The sequence below is a fragment of the Triturus cristatus genome, chromosome 4_1 (assembly GCF_964204655.1).
Source record: "Triturus cristatus chromosome 4_1, aTriCri1.1, whole genome shotgun sequence".
In the NCBI taxonomy this organism is placed as follows: domain Eukaryota; kingdom Metazoa; phylum Chordata; class Amphibia; order Caudata; family Salamandridae; genus Triturus; species Triturus cristatus.
Genome location: NC_140585.1, coordinates 135,080,704 through 135,099,654, shown reverse-complemented (window position 1 = coordinate 135,099,654; position 18,951 = coordinate 135,080,704). Strand labels below are relative to the sequence as shown.

Genomic DNA, 18,951 nt, shown 5'->3' with positions numbered 1-18,951 from the left:
ACAGCAAGGAGCTCTTCAACATCGTCAAGGAGTTCTCCAACCCCAGCACCGGCAACAACGACATCACTCCCTCACAGGACCTCTGCGACTCCCTCGCCTCGTACTTCCACCGCAAGATCGCCAACATCCACAGCAGGTTCGACATTTCACCCCCGCACCCATCGGTCGTACCTTCGCACCCCGCCGCCACCCTCCAGACATGGACCGAGGTGACCCCCGAAGACACGTCACGCATGATGAACACCATCCACTCCGGATCTCCGACCGACCCGTGCCCCCATCATGTTTTTAACAAGGCAGCCTCTACCATCGCACCCCACCTCCGAGACATCATCAACACCTCCTTCAACACAGCAACTTTCCCGGAGAGCTGGAAGCACGCCGAACTCAGCGCTCTGCTGAAGAAACCAACAGCGGACCCGACCGACCTCAATAACTTCCGCCCCATCTCGCTCCTTCCTTTCCCCGCCAAAGTCATCGAGAAGGTCGTCAACAAGCAACTGGCAGCCTTCCTCGAGACGAACGGATCCCTCGACCCATCACAGTCCGGATTCAGAGCCAACCACAGCACCGAGACCGCCCTCATCGCAGCCACCGATGACATCCGAGCCCTGCTCGACAACGGCGAAACAGCGGCACTCATCCTCCTAGACCTCTCCGCAGCATTTGACACTGTCTGCCACCGCACACTAGTCCAACGCCTCAACGACACCGGCATCCAAGGGAAGGCTCTGGAATGGATCATCTCATACCTCTCCGGCAGAACACAGAGAGTACGCCTCCCTCCGTTCCGCTCCGAGGCCACCGAAGTCATCTGCGGCGTCCCGCAAGGATCGTCGCTCAGCCCCACTCTCTTCAACATCTACATGAAACCCCTCGCTGCCATCGCACGCCAACACAACCTCAACATCATTTCCTACGCCGATGACACCCAGCTAATTCTCTCCCTCACCAGAGACCCCGACACCGCCAAAGCCAGCCTGCACGAAGGGATGACAGACGTCGCTGAATGGATGAACATCAGCCGCCTGAAACTGAACACGGACAAGACAGAAGTCCTCATCCTGGGACCATCACCCTCCGCATGGGACGACTCCTGGTGGCCCCCGGCACTAGGCACCGCACCTGAACCGACGGACCACGCACGCAACTTGGGCGTCATACTGGACTCCTCCCTATCGATGACCAGACAAGTCAACGCCGTCTCCTCAGCTTGCTTCCACAACCTCCGCATGCTCCGAAAGATCTTCCGATGGATCCCAACCGAGACCAGGAAGACGGTCACCCACGCTCTCGTCACCAGCAGACTAGACTACGGAAACACCCTCTACGCCGGTACTACGGCCAAGCTTCAGAAAAGACTTCAGCGTATTCAGAACGCCTCCGCCCGACTCATCCTGGACGTCCCCCGACGCAGCCACATCTCGTGCCACCTGAGAGACCTGCACTGGCTCCCGGTCAACAAGAGGATCACGTTCAGACTCCTCACCCACGCACACAAGTCCCTCCACGACCTAGGCCCAGGGTACCTCAACAGCCGCCTCACCTTCTACACGCCCACCCGCCGGCTACGTTCCGCTAACCTCGCCCTCGCCGTCGTCCCTCGCATCCAGAGAGCCACCGCTGGAGGAAGGTCATTCTCCTACCTGGCAGCTAAGACTTGGAACTCCCTACCCGTCCACCTGCGGATGACCCAGGACCACCTGGCCTTCAGGAAACAGCTCAAGACCTGGCTGTTCGAGCAGTAGCAGACCCCCTTCCCCAAGCGCCTTGAGACCCTTACGGGTGAGTAGTGCGCGATATAAGTTCCATGATTGATTGATTGATTAAACATAATACTCGGCATTATCTGGATTATTCTGAATTTATATACTTGATATACTAGATATACTGCTAAACAGTACAGATACACTCTGAAACAGTGCAGACCGGATTTGTGTACCCAAACCCGTCTTGACCGGCACAACCTATGTGCACGTCAGAACGCCTCCCCAGTAATGGTACTCACCGGGTAGCTCGGAACGGAAGGCCTCGGAACGGAACTGAACTGGACCGGACTGGACTGGACTCGAAAACTTCGGACACTTCGGACACCTGGCGGGCCTCTGTATACCTCGGATCTTGCTCTCTCAGCTAGGCTCTGGTCGGGATACTTCGCACTTCTCACCGCCTCGTCTGGGTGTTGATCGCAGCCTCAGTCGCCCCCGCTTGACCGGAGGGAGATACAGGAAATCCTGCTGGTACGCGTTGTTGTCCGTCCAGCTGTGGCAGGAGACCGGGCCTGCAACGCACCGCCGGCGCGTAGAGATGAGAAAGTGTCCCTGTTCGGGCGCCATTCATGTGGTAAATAATTTAATTACCGGGACTTAATTTGATACAGAAACATAATAAAAATAGCTCAGTAAATAAGAGGCAGAATCCGTGGTATTAGAGGTTCGGAATGGGCTTTATTCCAATGGACGATTCGAATCGGTTGCTCCAAGTTCCATCACCACGAAGGTTCAGGAAGTGAAGTACATACTTTATTGATAATTAATCACTTTTATACAATAGGCATTACAGTGAGGCAAATGCAAGAGGCGTAACAATTGATAGTGTAGATAAGAAATACATACGTAGCAAAAATAGGCGTAACTGGGTGTGATTAAAGAACGTCATCAGGTGTGATGTCATAATAGGGTGGTTCCATGAAAGAATTTCGCAATGTCAGCAGAAATACTTGGCAGAAATGCGCGCGCAGCAGCATGACGTGTAATTGACGTGCAACTAGGGGGTGAAGGGGACTTGACATTTAGGTCTACATGTGGCGACAGAAGTCTGGAGGGTCAAGTCAACCTAATCCCAAATCATATCTAACATCCTATGTTTAAAGAACTATGTTATCCAAAAGAGAGGTCTCTTAGAGTAGAATCTTATTCTATACTGACTATACTGACTGTTAGTGCGTGTACAAGCGTCTAAGTGTCTACACTAGATTCGAGGGCAGAAATCTTCCATAATAATAGGGCTATGAATTACTTGCATAAAGACAGAGAAGCCGGGCCTTTGCTCGGTAGCTGGAAGAATGTTTACTTAAACTACTAGACAGGAATGCATTGGGCAGGGAGCGAAGCAGATAATTTCGTAGGTGAAATACAGTTTTTGGCAGGCAACAGGCTGATGTCAGGCTTCGTGGGCCGCGCAGGGAATGAGACAAAGTTCATGGTCACAGATGCAGGCTCAGACTGGAGCTTTCAGAGGCAGAAGGCAAGAAAAGCTTGATGACAGAATCAGGGCCTACTTGCCTGGACTGTAAAATGGCATAAGTGAACCATATAAAGCCGGTGGCCTTTCATACTTAGGAATGGAATATCCGGCCTATTCATGGCGGATCTGAAAGAGGACATGTTGACGGTGGACGCACATGTGTTTGCGTCTTCATAACTGGAACTGGAGGGAACATACATGTACTTGTGATTCATACATGAAACCGTTGGGGTCCAAGATAGGGGACATAACTGATCATAAAAATCCATATTTCCACAAAAGAAGTAAGTGAAGAAGAAGTGTGGAGTCGAAAGTGGTTCTCCAATTTCTCTCCACTTGCTAAAATTGCAAAGTCTCCATTATAGCATAGAAGAGAGCGTTAAAGTCGGGGATGGAAGAGGATGAAAATGGGAAGTTTACTTATAGAGAGAATTGAGAAATGCCCTGTGTGCACACACCGGTGTCTGACCATAGAATTCATTTAAATAATGCCTCTAGAAAAGAGCTATGCATGTGTGCCTCAGTGGCCTAATGGATAAGGCACTGGCCTCCTAAGCCAGGGATTGTGGGTTCGAGTCCCATCTGAGGTGATAACAAAAATCCTCCCTCTTCCTTTTCCAGAAAATTAGGCAGATTTATTACATGCTTCCTCTCGGAAGTTTATGAGGGATTAGGTACTTTGAAACTGTCAGATTTTACTTGTGTACACTTCACAGTCATGTTAGTGTTCTGAAACTGCAAAGTAGATTTTTAAATGCCTATTTTTGTGAGATGCATTTTCGACCAGCCAGAACATATTCTTTTGGAAAAAATGATTTGAATTGGATTGGTGTGAATCTTGTTTCTAGAGGTGGTGACAGGCTTTCAGCTACTTGAATAGGTCAAGCCAGGATTCATAAAACTTATACAACCTATGTGAGTGTGAAAAATTAGCATATGCAGGAAGGAGCAATTTGTACTACTTTCAAAACAGTTTCCCTCCACGTCTGGAAATGTCCAGAGCTATGTAGAGCATACAAATGAGCTTTAAACTCATGAGGAAAGAGGTTTGTATGCAAAAAGGAAAACAAAAGCATATCGTACTCATAAAATTCTCAATATATAGATTCCAAAAAAGTGCTTCCAGCGAAAAGATCTGAAAGAACACTATGGGATGTAAACCTGAATACCGTTCAATAATATGTTCTCCATCCATGCATACCACCTACATGATAAAAATCATCTCAGGTGAACGGATGACCGCGTGGCCTAATGGATAAGGCGTCTGACTTTGGATCAGAAGATTGAGGGTTCGAGTCCCTTCATGGTCGTTTTTGGCCAATGGTCACACAATCTGCTTTACATTCAGAGTGAAAAAGTATTTTCCAATACTCTTGTAGTCCTCACTTTCTCATTACTAATCATTAATAAAGTGGAGTACATACTGTAATCTCATTCAGGTTGCATCTTCAGTCTAACTACTTGTGCATTTTAGTGGCATTAAAAAGTGCTTCTATGCCGACGCACTGAATATGTAATAGGTTTGCAGAATTTTGACGTGACAGAATGGGTTTTTAGCTTAAGTGTGTGTAGAAGAACTGCAAGGTGTGTGCCTATGTGTGCATAGAGTGGTACATGTGTAAAATCTGTATGATTTGGGCAGTTAAAGTGCTGATTTTGCCTCCGAGTAAGAACTACACAAAATGTATAAAGGATGGGCACATTGGCTGCCTTTGCTGATGCCCCTGTTGCCTAATTTCTAGTGCAATGGTTAAGTTGCAGAGTGTGGTTGAACTTGGTTAGGAGACTTAGTGCCTCTTTCCGTGTCCTACTGATGATAAGGATGGCTTGATACCATTTTCTAAGCCCAGTATATTGAGAAAAGAAGTAAGTGAAGAAGAAGTGTGGAGTCGAAAGTGGTTCTCCAATTTCTCTCCACTTGCTAAAATTGCAAAGTATCCATTATAGCATAGAAGAGAGCGTTAAAGTCGGGGATGGAAGAGGATGAAAATGGGAAGTTTACTTATAGAGAGAAGTGAAAAATGCCCTGTGTGCACACACCGGTGTCTGACCATAGAATACATTTAAATAATGCCTCTAGAAAAGAGCTATGCATGTGTGCCTCAGTGGCCTAATGAATAAGGCACTGGTCTCCTAAGCCAAGGATTGTGGGTTCAAGTCCCATCTGAGGTGATAGCAAAAATCCTCCCTCCTTCTTTTCCAGAAAATTAGGTAGATTTATTACATGCTTCCTCTCAGAAGTTTATGAGGGATTAGGTACTTTGAAACGGTCCCATTTTACTTGTGTACACTTCACAGTCATGTTAGTGTTCTGAAACTGCAAAGTAGATTTTTAAATGCCTATTTTTGTGAGATGCATTTTCGACCGGCCAGAACATATTCCGTTGGAAAAAATGATACGAATTGGATTGGTGTGAATCTTGTTTCTAGAGGTGGTGACAGGCTTTCAGCTACTTGAATAGGTCAAGCCAGGATTCATAAAACTTATACAACCTATGTGAGTGTGAAAAATTAGCATATGCAGGAAGGAGCAATTTGTCCTACTTTCAAAACAGTTTCACTCCACGTCTGGAAACGTCCAGAGCTATGTAGAGCATACAAATGAGCTTTAAACTCATGAGGAAAGAGGTTTGTATGGAAAAAGGAAAACAAAAGCATATCGTACTCATAAAATTCTCAATATATAGATTCCAAAAAAGTGCTTCCAGCGAAAAGAGCTGAAAGAACACTATGGGACGTAAACCTGAATACCTTTCAATAATATGTTCTCCATCCATGCATACCACCTACATGATAAAAATCATCTCAGGTGGATGGATGACCGCGTGGCCTAATGGATAAGGCGTCTGACTTCGGATCAGAAGATTGAGGGTTCGAGTCCCTTCGTGGTCGTTTTTGGCCAATGGTCACACAATCTGCTTTACATTCAGAGTGGAAAAAGTCTTTTCCAATACTCTTGTAGTCCTCACTTTCTCATTACTAATCATTAATAAAGTGGAGTACATACTGTAATCTCATTCAGGTTGCATCTTCAGTCTAACTACTTGTGCATTTTAGTGGCATTAAAAAGTGCTTCTATGCCGACGCACTGAATATGTAATAGGTTTGCAGAATTTTGACGTGACAGAATGGGTTTTTAGCTTAAGTAAATATTTGGTAAATATTTCGTTACCGGTACTATTTTTTATGCGGTAAAGTCTATTAAGAATAACTCAGTAAAATGAGAGGCAGAATCCGTGGTATTAGAGGTTTAAAAAGGCTTTATTCCTATACAAAGGAACACAATTCGAATTGTTGGCGTTCTATTCCATCACCACGAAAGTTCAGGAAGGAAGGGCATATATTATTGACAGGTAATCATTTTTATAGAAAAGGCATTACAGTGAAACAGATGCAGTAGGCGTATCAACTGATAAGAAAAATAAACTATGCATGCGTAACTAGAATAGGCGTAACTAGACAACGTCATCATACATGATGTCATAAGTGGGTGGATCCATAAGAGAATCCTGCAATGTCAGCAGAAATATTTGGCAGAGATGCGTGCGCAGCCGCATGACGTGTGATTGACGTGCAACTAGAGGGAGAAAGGGACTTGACATTTAGCTCTACATGTGGAGACAAAAGTCTGGGGTTATGTCAACCTAATCCCAAATCATATCTAATATCCTATGTTTAAAGAACTGTGTTATCCAAAAAGAGAGGTCTCTTAGGATAGAATCTTATTCTATACTGACTATACTGACTAGTGCGTGTACAAGCGTCTAAGTGTCTACACTAGATGCGAGGGGGTAGGAATATTCCATGGTAACAGGGCTATGAATTACTTGCATGAGGACAGCGAGGCCTGGCCCCTTTGCACGGTAGCTGGAGGAATGTTTACCTAAACTACTAGACAGGAATGCGTCGGATGAGGGGCGGAGGAGATAATCTTGAAGGTGAAATACAGTTTTTTGGCAGGCTACGGGCTGGATCAGGCACCGTTAGCCGCGCAGGGAGTAAGACAAAGTTCATGGTCACAGATGCAGGCTCAGACTGGAGCTTTCAGAGGCAGAAGACAGGAAAAGGCTTGATGACAGAATTCGGGCCTACTCGCCTGAATCTATAAAATGTGGAAAGTGAACCACATAAAGTCGGTGGCCTTTCATACTTAGAAAAGGAATATCTGACCCATTCATAGTGGATCTGAAAGAGGACATGTTGACGGTGGACGCACATATATTTGCGTCTTCAAAACTGGAGTAGGAGGGAACATACATGTACTTATAGCATGTACATGGAGCCGTTGGGGTCTACGATAGGGGACATAACTGATCACAAAATTCATATTTCCTCATTCCCTCCTTGTCCCCTTCGGACCCTTAAGAGATATCGATCTTCATCAATCCATCGATCTGTTCATATAGCATCATTTGTTCTTCTTTCTTCTTCCGGGATCTTGAGCGAAAACTTGGATGTGGGATACACGAGGTGGCACACAGACCACAAATCGCTGGCCCACATTGTAGACATAAGCAGCAACTGAATAGTATGAGAAAGCCAATACCTAGGAAGGAGAGCATTCTCCATCCCCAGGCTGACAACACGCCCCAGAACCAACCGGACCAAGTCCAGGTGCCTGGACTCTGGTGTATCTGGCTTACAATCTTATGAAGGCGAGTTATGGCTTTATATACTGACGGCGAATTTTCTGGTATGAAAATGCAGCAACTTGATCCGATGACCCTACAAGCTCCGCCCCTATCGGCTAGGATGACGTCAAGGACAAGACGATTTTGAAGCACAACAATCCGCATAGCAGACTGCTCTTCTGTTAAATTGCCTAAGGCGGAAATAGTTTCGTTCACTACTGCTTCAAGGGTTCTGGTTAATCTACGTATTAGCTTACTATTAGTGACTGTACCTATATAAGGGAAGAAACCTTTATTGAAATCTGTGTATTTTTCCCATGCTGTTTCAGTGTAATCAACAATTGGGAGATCTCTCTGCTGTCTATTGTGTACTAAATGGGTATTTCTGTGATAATCAGGAGGAGCTAGGAAAACAGGTGGTAGGAGGAATGCTATGTAACAGGTACCATCCCAATCTAAAGGTAGACGTATATATGCGGTCTGGCCACATATAAAGTAGGAATGACGAGAAGCTCTAAATGTAGACTTGCCTTGATCACTGAATTTTATTACAGTGGTGCATTTACTATGGCCCATGTGTATGGAGCCATTCTTTCTTATACATAATTCCCCCTTTACTGGGAATACTGACATGGCGGGCAATATTGGTGTAGCTTCAGATTCAACGTTCAGGATCATAAGGTTAAGTGTAAAATTACCTAATCCATATACTTCATTTTCTAGATCAGTTCCTGTTCTTTTGGGAAGTCCCTCCTTGTTAGGGTAGCAGACTTTAAGCAAAACTAAGTTCAGGTTTCCCCATACCCAGTTGTCTTGATAAACTGCGGAATTCGAATCTAGGGAATTAATCAAACTAAACCATGCTCCACAGGAGCCATTGTGTGTGAACGGATAGGGAAAGAGGGGCAAAACTCCCTTATAGTTCTGATAGGGAGGGAGTCGGCCACATATCCAACAATTTGTGGCATTGCTGGTTTGATGGGAATGATGTAACATACTAATGAATGTGTTGTTGCGCAGCGCAAATCTATAAGACAATTCATGTGGAGGTAATTCACTAAAAGAATGTTCTGCAGTTATATTATAAGCATGCTCAGGAATAGGGTAATACATATGCAATAGGACGCTGACAATGATGATCAAAAGACTTAGAAAAAACAAAATTAATAATGTTACTGTACAATGACTACGAAATGATTTACAATACGCATGCTTCTTGAGCAGCATTTGATTATTTCTTTCTCTATTCCGGTCCAGAGGATACATGTCAGAGACAAATTCAACCGATTCACCTTGGAGAGGACTTAAACAATCAAATTGTCTGACTTACTGGACCTCAATTTTAGTTTATACAGTTCTGAGTTCGATTGTTCAACCAAAGGGAGCTTTGAGTCTGTCTGTGAGGGAATATAGGGTTGAGTCTCTATACTGGGTGGTAGTCCATAAAATTTCTTGATATGACTCGAGTGCAACCACCCTTTTCTTCCCTCGATTTTCACAGCTGTCCTTGTGGTAAGTAGAACTAACTTCGGTGACTTCCACCTAGGATCCAGTTGGGTCTTCCGGTCAAAATTCCTGACCAACACCAAGTCCCCAGGAACCACGTCATGGGGTTTCACCTCAGTATTGTCGGGAAAAGCTGCGGATACCTGTGAACGACAAGATTGTAGTGCAGACATCAAGGAAGCCAGGTAATCTGTCAGCATATTACAGTCAACATCAGTGATTTTACGAGGTATAGGCGTCCCCCACATATTTGGTGGTCTACCGAAGATCACCTCATACGGGGATAGCCCTGTTCGAGAATGTGCTACCATTCTCATGTAAAAGAGCGCAACTGGTAAGGCTACTATCCAATCGACTCTTTTCTCTCTACATATTTTGGACAATCTAATTTTCAGAGTTTGATTATGGCGTTCCACGAGACCTGCCGCCTCGGGATGTCGGACACAATGGAATTTCCATTGGTATCCTAATAGAAGAGAAACGTGTTTCATTAGTTCGGACGAGAACGGCTGGCCGTTATCTGAGTAGACAACACGTGGTAAACCGTACCGTGGGAAGAATTCTCGAACTAACTGTTTGGCAGTAGTCGGGGCAGTGTAATCTGAAACCGGGTATGCTTCTGTCCAACGGGAAAGAGCACAGACAACTACGAGAACATATTTGAATCCTCGACATCGTTCCATCTGGATATAATCCATCTGGAGGACTTCAAAAGCATGATCGGGAGTTTGGAATCCACCCTGTTCTACGGGGATGCTTTTACCTGGATTAAACTGACAACATATCATACAGGTACGAACTTTTTGTTTCGCTGCGGCTCGCAAGTGTTTGTTGAACCAAATGTGTTGAATGCTGTCTAGCATAGCTTTTTCTCCTAGGTGCGCTGGACTATGTATAGTGTTAATGATGACTTGGACCATTGAGTCGGGAAGAAACCATATAGATTTTTCCTTCGTCATCCATCCTTGATCTGTTTGGATCCCTCCTAATTCAGTCCATTTCTTTATTTCTTCTGGTGTAGCATGTGTCTGTATGTCAATTACATCAAGAGCGGGATCCTTAACTGTCATGCAATGTGTTGGTGTCGGGACTATTGTCTTTGTCATGTCAGTTGTGTGAGTCTGATTCTGAGCAGTCTGTTTAGCTGTTCTGTCAGCTAGGTCATTACCCTGAGAAATGATATCGGTAACTTTTGTGTGGGCTTTGCATTTCATAATCGATATTGCAGTAGGTAAATGAATCGCGTCTAATAGGGTTTGAATGAGGGGTCCGTGTTGGATGTGGGCACCGTGAGAAGTTAAATAACCTCTCTCTCGCCACAGTACGCCGAAGTCATGGACGACTCCGAATGCATAACGTGAATCTGTGTATATGTTGACTTTTTTATTTGTGGCTTGAATACAGGCTTGTGTCAGAGCGATGAGCTCTGCTGCTTGAGCTGACAAAGTGTTAATACAATTTGTTTCAATAACTTCAGTGTCTGTTGTGACTGCGTAAGCGGCCACTAACTCTCCTGTACTTGTTCTAATACATGACCCATCTACATATAATGTCAAGTCTGGATCTGTCAAAGGGATATCTGTCAAGTCTTGTCTGGGTTTCGTCGTGATAGTAATGACTTCGACACAATCATGTGCCAATGGATCTGTTCCGCCTACTGGTAACAGTGTGGCAGGATTTAACGTATTACAACGTCTGATTTCTATGTGTGGCTGAAACAATGTTAATTCGTAACCGGTGAGTCTTGCTATAGTCAAGTGTTGTGTTTGTGTGCGGTTCAAGAGAACCTCTACTGCGTGTGGTACTTGTACTGTTAATTGATGTCCTAACACTATGGCATCGCTTTGTCTGATTGCTAAAGCTGTTGCTGCCACTGATTTCAGGCACGCTGGAAGTGCCTGAGCTACTGGATCTAATGTACTAGAGAAATAAGCACATGGCTGGTGTGATCCTGCTTGTTCCTGAGTGAGTACTGACAAAGCAGTACCTTCGCGTTCTGTAACAAAGAGTGTAAACTGTTTACTGTAACATGGTGTTGCTAGGACAGGTGCTTGACATAAAGCTTTCTTTAAGCTTTCAAAGGCATGTGTATGTTCTGGAGTCCAAGGGAAGACAGTCGATTTGGCTGCCTCCTGTGTTGTCAACTGGATGAGTGGTTTTGCTAGAAATGCATATTGAGGGATCCACTGCCTACAGTATGAAGTGAGGCCTATAAAAGCCCGCACCTCCTTTTGTGTCTTGGGTGGTGGCATGTTAGCAATTAACTGGATACGGTCGGGTGTAAGCTGCCTTCCCTCCTTGGACAGCGAGTGCCCAAGATAAACAACTCGCTGGACACAGAATTGCAGCTTGGAAGGGGACACCTTGTGCCCCTTGTCGGCCAGAAATTTTAAAACCGTCAGTGACGCTTTTTCACATTCATGTTCGCTTCGGGCGGTGATCAGCAGATCATCGACATATTGAAGCAAGGCAGTGTTAACTGGCATGTCGATACTGTCAAGTTCTCGTTTCAGTGCTAGGCTATAGATGCTGGGGCTTTCTGTAAATCCTTGAGGTGCGCGTGTGAATTTAAAACTTCGTCCATTTAAACTAAAACCGAATAAGTATTGACTTTCTGGATCAATTGGGACACTAAAGAAAGCATTCTTGAGATCAATTACAGTGAAAAACGTTGCTTCTGAGTCAATAGCTGTGAGTAATGAGGAGATATCTGGGACCACAGGGTATTGTGGTACAATACATTTATTTAATTCGCGCAGATCAATAACCAATCGATATACTGGTGGTGCTTTTGGATCCGTTCTTTTAAGAATCGGAATTATCGGGGAATTACATACATTGGAGTCAGTTTTGACAACCACTCCTTGGGCAATAAGCTCGTCAATGATTTGCAGTAAAGCCACTACAGCATCTGGTGGTAACTTGTATTGTCGCATTCGTGGTAGTACCACTCCTGATTTCAGTGTAACTCGATATGGTGTAATGTTCATGCAACCAACATCAGTTGGGCCTTGTGCCCACAGATGTGTAGGTAAATTCTGCAGTCGGTGATCCATGTCTCTGGATACGTAGTGACCTTTAAAGTCACGTAAAAATAGTCGTACTCCTTCCGGAGAGCAACATATTATGGCTCCTAGAGCTTTCAATGTTTTTATACCTAACAAGTTTTCTGGACATGATTTAGTAAGCAATAAATCTGTAGTACGTGTCAATGGACCGACTGTAAGTGGAAGAGGTTGTGTTACGTCATTTATTATCGGTTTTCCTGAGAATCCAAGGGAAATATTTTGTGAGCCTGAGAGGGGTGCCCCTGGAACTTCACTGCGTCTTATAGTTGTTCTGCTTGCCCCTGTATCAAGTAAAAACTTTCTGTCTTCCCCTAATAGTTCACTATGTACATAAGGTCCCTCTTGGTCTACAGGAACCTCTATAAGGGGTAAGCCAACTTCCCTCTCTAGGCTATCTCATGAGTATCGCTGATAATCGGGATAATCTGTTTGTGCATACTGGTACATTTGTTGTGTTGTTGCTTGAGTTGCAGCAACAGGCTGTGCTTGTGGTGGTGCTACGATCTGTTGTGGAGCTGCCTGTTGCGGAGCTAATTGTTGCGGAGCTAACCTAGGTTGTGCCTGCTGAGGCATTAGTTGTTGATTCTGATCCTGTCTGGGTGGACGTGGTCTCTCATGTGTTCTACCTGTGGCAATATTATGTTTCAGGACTGGACAATCGTGTATATAATGACCTGGTTGTTTACAGTAGTTGCATGTCCCTTTCGCAGGACTTGCGGAATCACCCTTTTGGTGACTATCGGCTGGAACTGACTGTGCAACAAGCATTTTCATCTTTGTATCTTTCATACGTCTTTGTTCGTGTTCTTGTTCTTCTCTAATTCTATTGTGGTGATATTGTAACATCTGTAGCATCTGTGATGGGGTATTACCTTGCCAGGTACTTTCGAATTTCAATACTCTATTCTTGACTTGTAACAGGGATACATAACAGTTTATCATGTCTCCCTTCTGATATATTCTTACCCCAAGTGACAAGTTTTTGCATTTCTTCCGGATTTACCCCAGGCCGGTCTTGATTTCTGATTACACAGTTTATGAGGAAACGTAACAGTTGTCCCTGTACCTCCGCTTTCTGGTACTCCATGGCTCTGCTAATACTTTCAGGACCTCGTCCTGACTGGACAAAGTGATATATATTTTCTAAATGTGTAGCCATTCCTGGTAGCTTCGTTAAATATATTGCAGCTCGTCTAATACGTAATGATGACAGCAGCATTTCGTCCCGTTTACCGGGTACAGGATCATATCTACAATCTACTAGAAGTTCCTTGAGCATGTCGGGGGTTGCTAGTTTGGGCGTACGTTGGTGTGCTAATTCTCTAAGGGAAAATTTATCTCCTCTGGGTGGCGTAGAAAAAATGTCTGTCGTACCTCCTATAGCACCGTCTGGGGTGCTGGACGTGAAAGGATTTGTTGAGGGTGAGACAGCAACCATCGTTGCGGGAAAAGCTGTAGAAACAGATGTGCTTGTCGGAATGTGTGTCGAAGCTTGTTGTTGTGGAGGTACAGACGGAGAGTCTTGGCGATGAGCATCATCGGCAAGCGCTCTATGTGGTACGGTATTAGTATACTCGGGAGCTGCGTCATCTAAATAAGAGGAAAGGAAAACATCTTGTGCGGTTCTAGGATGCCCCTTGGGATGTGCTTTTATCGGAAACAATGGAGGTGGCAAGTCTTTTGGTATTTCCGGAGTAGCCTTAGGTAACCCTTCGGCCAAAAGTGGATACATACCATTCATAAGGGCGTTCCTTTGTCTATCTATTTGTTCTGATTTTACTCGGGTACCTTCCTCAATTAACAGATTTTCTCGGACTTTATTTGAATTCTCCTTACTCTTATCTTCCTGTCTGAGTGCTTTTTCCGTGCGTCTATATGATTCTTTACGCCATAATTCAATGGCATCTTTCTGCGACTGTCTGGCTTTCTTTTTCCATAATTCTTCTTCTACTCTCATGATGCAATCTGCATCCCAGGTCCCCGCTGCGGGCCATCTCTGACTCTCTGGTAATTCTTTGGTGTAGTCCACCCATAAATCAAGAAATAATACGGCATCTAGGCCATGCTTATGATACATAAAGTACCCTGGAGTGTCCCTAGGTGGGATGGGAACGGCTTCTTCGAGTACCCCTTTTCTAGTTTTGATCTGTCTTAGTTTCGAAAAGAGCGGCATTTTTAAACCTTATTACTAGACCACACTTTATACAAGAAAACACAATAATGAACAGTCATTCACACCACAGTATATAGAACGTATTTAAAACATTTAACACTTAACAGTTTTACGAACAATGATAACTAATAGAAAACTAGTTACTGACATTATACTGACACTAGATAATACTTATTTATACTTATTTATATGCAAAACATACTATATATACTGCTAAACAGTACAGATACACTGCTAAAACAGTGCAGACCGGATTTGTGTACCCAAACCCGTCTTGACCGGCACAGACTATGTGCACGTTAAATGCCTCCCCGGTAATGGTACTCACCGGGTAGCTCGGAACGGAAGGCCTCGGAACGGAACTGAAACTGGACTGGACCGGACTGGACTCGAAACTTCGGAACCTGGCGGGTCTCTGTATACCTCGGATCTTGCTCTCTCAGCTAGGCTCTGGTCGGGATACTTCGCACTTCTCACCGCCTCGTCTGGGTGTTGATCGCAGCCTCAGTCGTCCCCGCTTGGCCGGAGGGAGATACAGGAAATCCTGCAGATACGCGTTTTTGTCCGTTCAGCTGTGGCAGGAGACCGGGCCTGCAACGCACCGCCGGCGCGTGAGATGAGAAAGTGTTCCTGTTCGGGCGCCAATTTATGTGGTAAATATTTCGTTACCGGTACTATTTTTTATGCGGTAAAGTCTATTAAGAATAACTCAGTAAAATGAGAGGCAGAATCCGTGGTATTAGAGGTTTAAAAAGGCTTTATTCCTATACAAAGGAACACAATTCGAATTGTTGGCGTTCTATTCCATCACCACGAAAGTTCAGGAAGGAAGGGCATATATTATTGACAGGTAATCATTTTTATAGAAAAGGCATTACAGTGAAACAGATGCAGTAGGCGTATCAACTGATAAGAAAAATAAACTATGCATGCGTAACTAGAATAGGCGTAACTAGACAACGTCATCATACATGATGTCATAAGTGGGTGGATCCATAAGAGAATCCTGCAATGTCAGCAGAAATATTTGGCAGAGATGCGTGCGCAGCCGCATGACGTGTGATTGACGTGCAACTAGAGGGAGAAAGGGACTTGACATTTAGCTCTACATGTGGAGACAAAAGTCTGGGGTTATGTCAACCTAATCCCAAATCATATCTAATATCCTATGTTTAAAGAACTGTGTTATCCAAAAAGAGAGGTCTCTTAGGATAGAATCTTATTCTATACTGACTATACTGACTAGTGCGTGTACAAGCGTCTAAGTGTCTACACTAGATGCGAGGGGGTAGGAATATTCCATGGTAACAGGGCTATGAATTACTTGCATGAGGACAGCGAGGCCTGGCCCCTTTGCACGGTAGCTGGAGGAATGTTTACCTAAACTACTAGACAGGAATGCGTCGGATGAGGGGCGGAGGAGATAATCTTGAAGGTGAAATACAGTTTTTGGCAGGCTACGGGCTGGATCAGGCACCGTTAGCCGCGCAGGGAGTAAGACAAAGTTCATGGTCACAGATGCAGGCTCAGACTGGAGCTTTCAGAGGCAGAAGACAGGAAAAGGCTTGATGACAGAATTCGGGCCTACTCGCATGAATCTATAAAATGTGGAAAGTGAACCACATAAAGTCGGTGGCCTTTCATACTTAGAAAAGGAATATCTGACCCATTCATAGTGGATTTGAAAGAGGGCATGTTGACGGTGGACGCACATATATTTGCGTCTTCAAAACTGGAGTAGGAGGGAACATACATGTACTTATAGCATGTACATGGAGCCGTTGGGGTCTACGATAGGGGACATAACTGATCACAAAATTCATATTTCCTCAGTGTGTAGAAGAACTGCAAGGTGTGTGCCTATGTGTGCATTGAGTGCTACATGTGTAAAATCTGTATGATTTGGGCAGTTAAAGTGCTGATTTTGCCTCCGAGTAAGAAAAGTACTACACAAAATGTATAAAGGATCGGCACATTGGCTGCCTTTGCTGATGCCCCCGTTGCCTAATTTGTAGTGCAATGGTTAAGTTGCAGAGTGTGGTTGAACTTGGTTAGGAGACTTAGTGCCTCTTTCCATGTCCTACTGATGATAAGGATGGCTTGATACCATTTTCTAAGCCCAGTATATTGAGAAAAGAAGTAAGTGAAGAAGAAGTGTGGAGTCGAAAGTGGTTCTCCAATTTCTCTCCACTTGCTAAAATTGCAAAGTCTCCATTATAGCATAGAAGAGAGTGTTAAAGTCGGGGATGGAAGAGGATGAAAATGGGAAGTTTACTTATAGAGAGAAGTGAGAAATGCCCTGTGTGCACACACCGGTGACTGACCATAGAATACATTTAAATAATGCCTCTAGAAAAGAGCTATGCATGTGTGCCCCAGTGGCCTCATGGATAAGGCACTGGCCTCCTAAGCCAGGGATTGTGGGTTCGAGTCCCATCTGAGGTGATAACAAAAATCCTCCCTCTTTCTTTTCCAGAAAATTAGGTAGATTTATTACATGCTTCCTCTCAGAAGTTTATGAGGGATTAGGTACTTTGAAACAGTCCCATTTTACTTGTGTACACTTCACAGTCATGTTAGTGTTCTGAAACTGCAAAGTAGATTTTTAAATGCCTATTTTTGTGAGATGCATTTTCGACCGGCCAGAACATATTCCTGTGGAAAAAATGATATGAATTGGATTGGTGTGAATCTTGTTTCTAGAGGTGGTGACAGGCTTTCAGCTACTTGAATAGGTCAAGCCAGGATTCATAAAACTTATACAACCTATGTGAGTGTGAAAAATTAGCATATGCAGGAAGGAGCAATTTGTACTACTTTCAAAACAGTTTCACTCCACGTCTGGAAACGTCCAGAGCTATGTAGAGCATACAAATGAGCTTTAAACTCATGAGGAAAGAGGTTTGTATGGGAAAAGGAAAACAAAAGCATATCGTACTCATAAAATTCTCAATATATAGATTCCAAAAAAGTGCTTCCAGCGAAAAGAGCTGAAAGAACACTATGGGATGTAAACCTGTATACCTTTCAATAATATGTTCTCCATCCATGCATACCACCTACATGATAAAAATCATCTCAGGTGGACGGATCACCGCGTGGCCTAATGGATACGGCGTCTGACTTTGGATCAGAAGATTGAGGGTTTGAGTCCCTTCGTGGTCGTTTTTGGCCAATGGTCACACAATCTGCTTTACATTCAGAGTGGAAAAAGTATTTTCCAATACTCTTGTAGTCCTCACTTTCTCATTACTAATCATTAATAAAGTGGAGTACATACTGTAAACTCATTCAGGTTGCATCTTCAGTCTAACTACTTGCGCATTTTAGTGGCATTAAAAAGTGCTTCTATGCCGACGCACTGAATATGTAATAGGTTTGCAGAATTTTGACGTGACAGAATGGGTTTTTAGCTTAAGTGTGTGTAGAAGAACTGCAAGGTGTGTGCCTATGTGTGCATAGAGTGCTACATGTGTAAAATCTGTATGATTTGGGCAGTTAAAGTGCTGATTTTGCCTCCAAGTAAGAAAAGTACTACACAAAATGTATAAAGGATCGGCACATTGGCTGCCTTTGCTGATGCCCCCGTTGCCTAATTTGTAGTGCAATTATTAAGTTGCAGAGGGTGGTTGAATTTGGTTAGGAGACTTAGTGCCTCTTTCCGTGTCCTACTGATGATAAGGATGGCTTGATACAATTTTCTAAGCCCAGTATATTGAGAAAAGAAGTAAGTGAAGAAGAAGTGTGGAGTCGAAAGGGGTTCTCCAATTTCTCTCCACTTGCTAAAATTGCAAAGTCTCCATTATAGCATAGAAGAGAGCGTTAAAGTCGGGGATGGAAGAGGATGAAAATGGGAAGTTTACTTATAGAGAGAAGTGAGAAATGCCCTGTGTGCACACACTGGTGTCTGACCATAGAATACATTTAAATAATGCCTCTAGAAAAGAGCTATGCATGTGTGTCTCAGTGGCCTAATGGATAAGGCACTGGCCTTCTTAGCCAGGGATTGTGGGTTCAAGTCCCATCTGAGGTGATAACAAAAATCCTCCCTCTTCCTTTTCCAGAAAATTAGGTAGATTTATTACATGCTTCCTCTCGGAAGTTTATGAGGGATTAGGTACTTTGAAACTGTCCCATTTTACTTGTGTACACTTCACAGTCATGTTAGTGTTCTGAAACTGCAAAGTAGATTTTTAAATGCCTATTTTTGTGAGATGCATTTTCGACCGGCCAGAACATATTCCTTTGGAAAAAATGATATGATTTGGATTGGTGTGAATCTTGTTTCTAGAGGTGGTGACAGGCTTTCAGCTACTTGAATAGGTCA

General features: G+C 44.1%; 2 non-coding genes across 2 annotated transcripts; both read left to right on the top strand.

Annotated features, from left to right (window-relative positions):
- The first annotated feature begins 3,763 nt into the window (after window positions 1-3,763).
- On the top strand, window positions 3,764-3,836 carry TRNAR-CCU (transfer RNA arginine (anticodon CCU)). Its single transcript has one exon. It is a non-coding gene; the product is annotated as a tRNA-Arg (tRNA).
- A 2,229-nt stretch (window positions 3,837-6,065) lies between these two features.
- Window positions 6,066-6,138, top strand: TRNAR-UCG (transfer RNA arginine (anticodon UCG)). Its single transcript has one exon. It is a non-coding gene; the product is annotated as a tRNA-Arg (tRNA).
- Window positions 6,139-18,951: the final 12,813 nt, after the last annotated feature.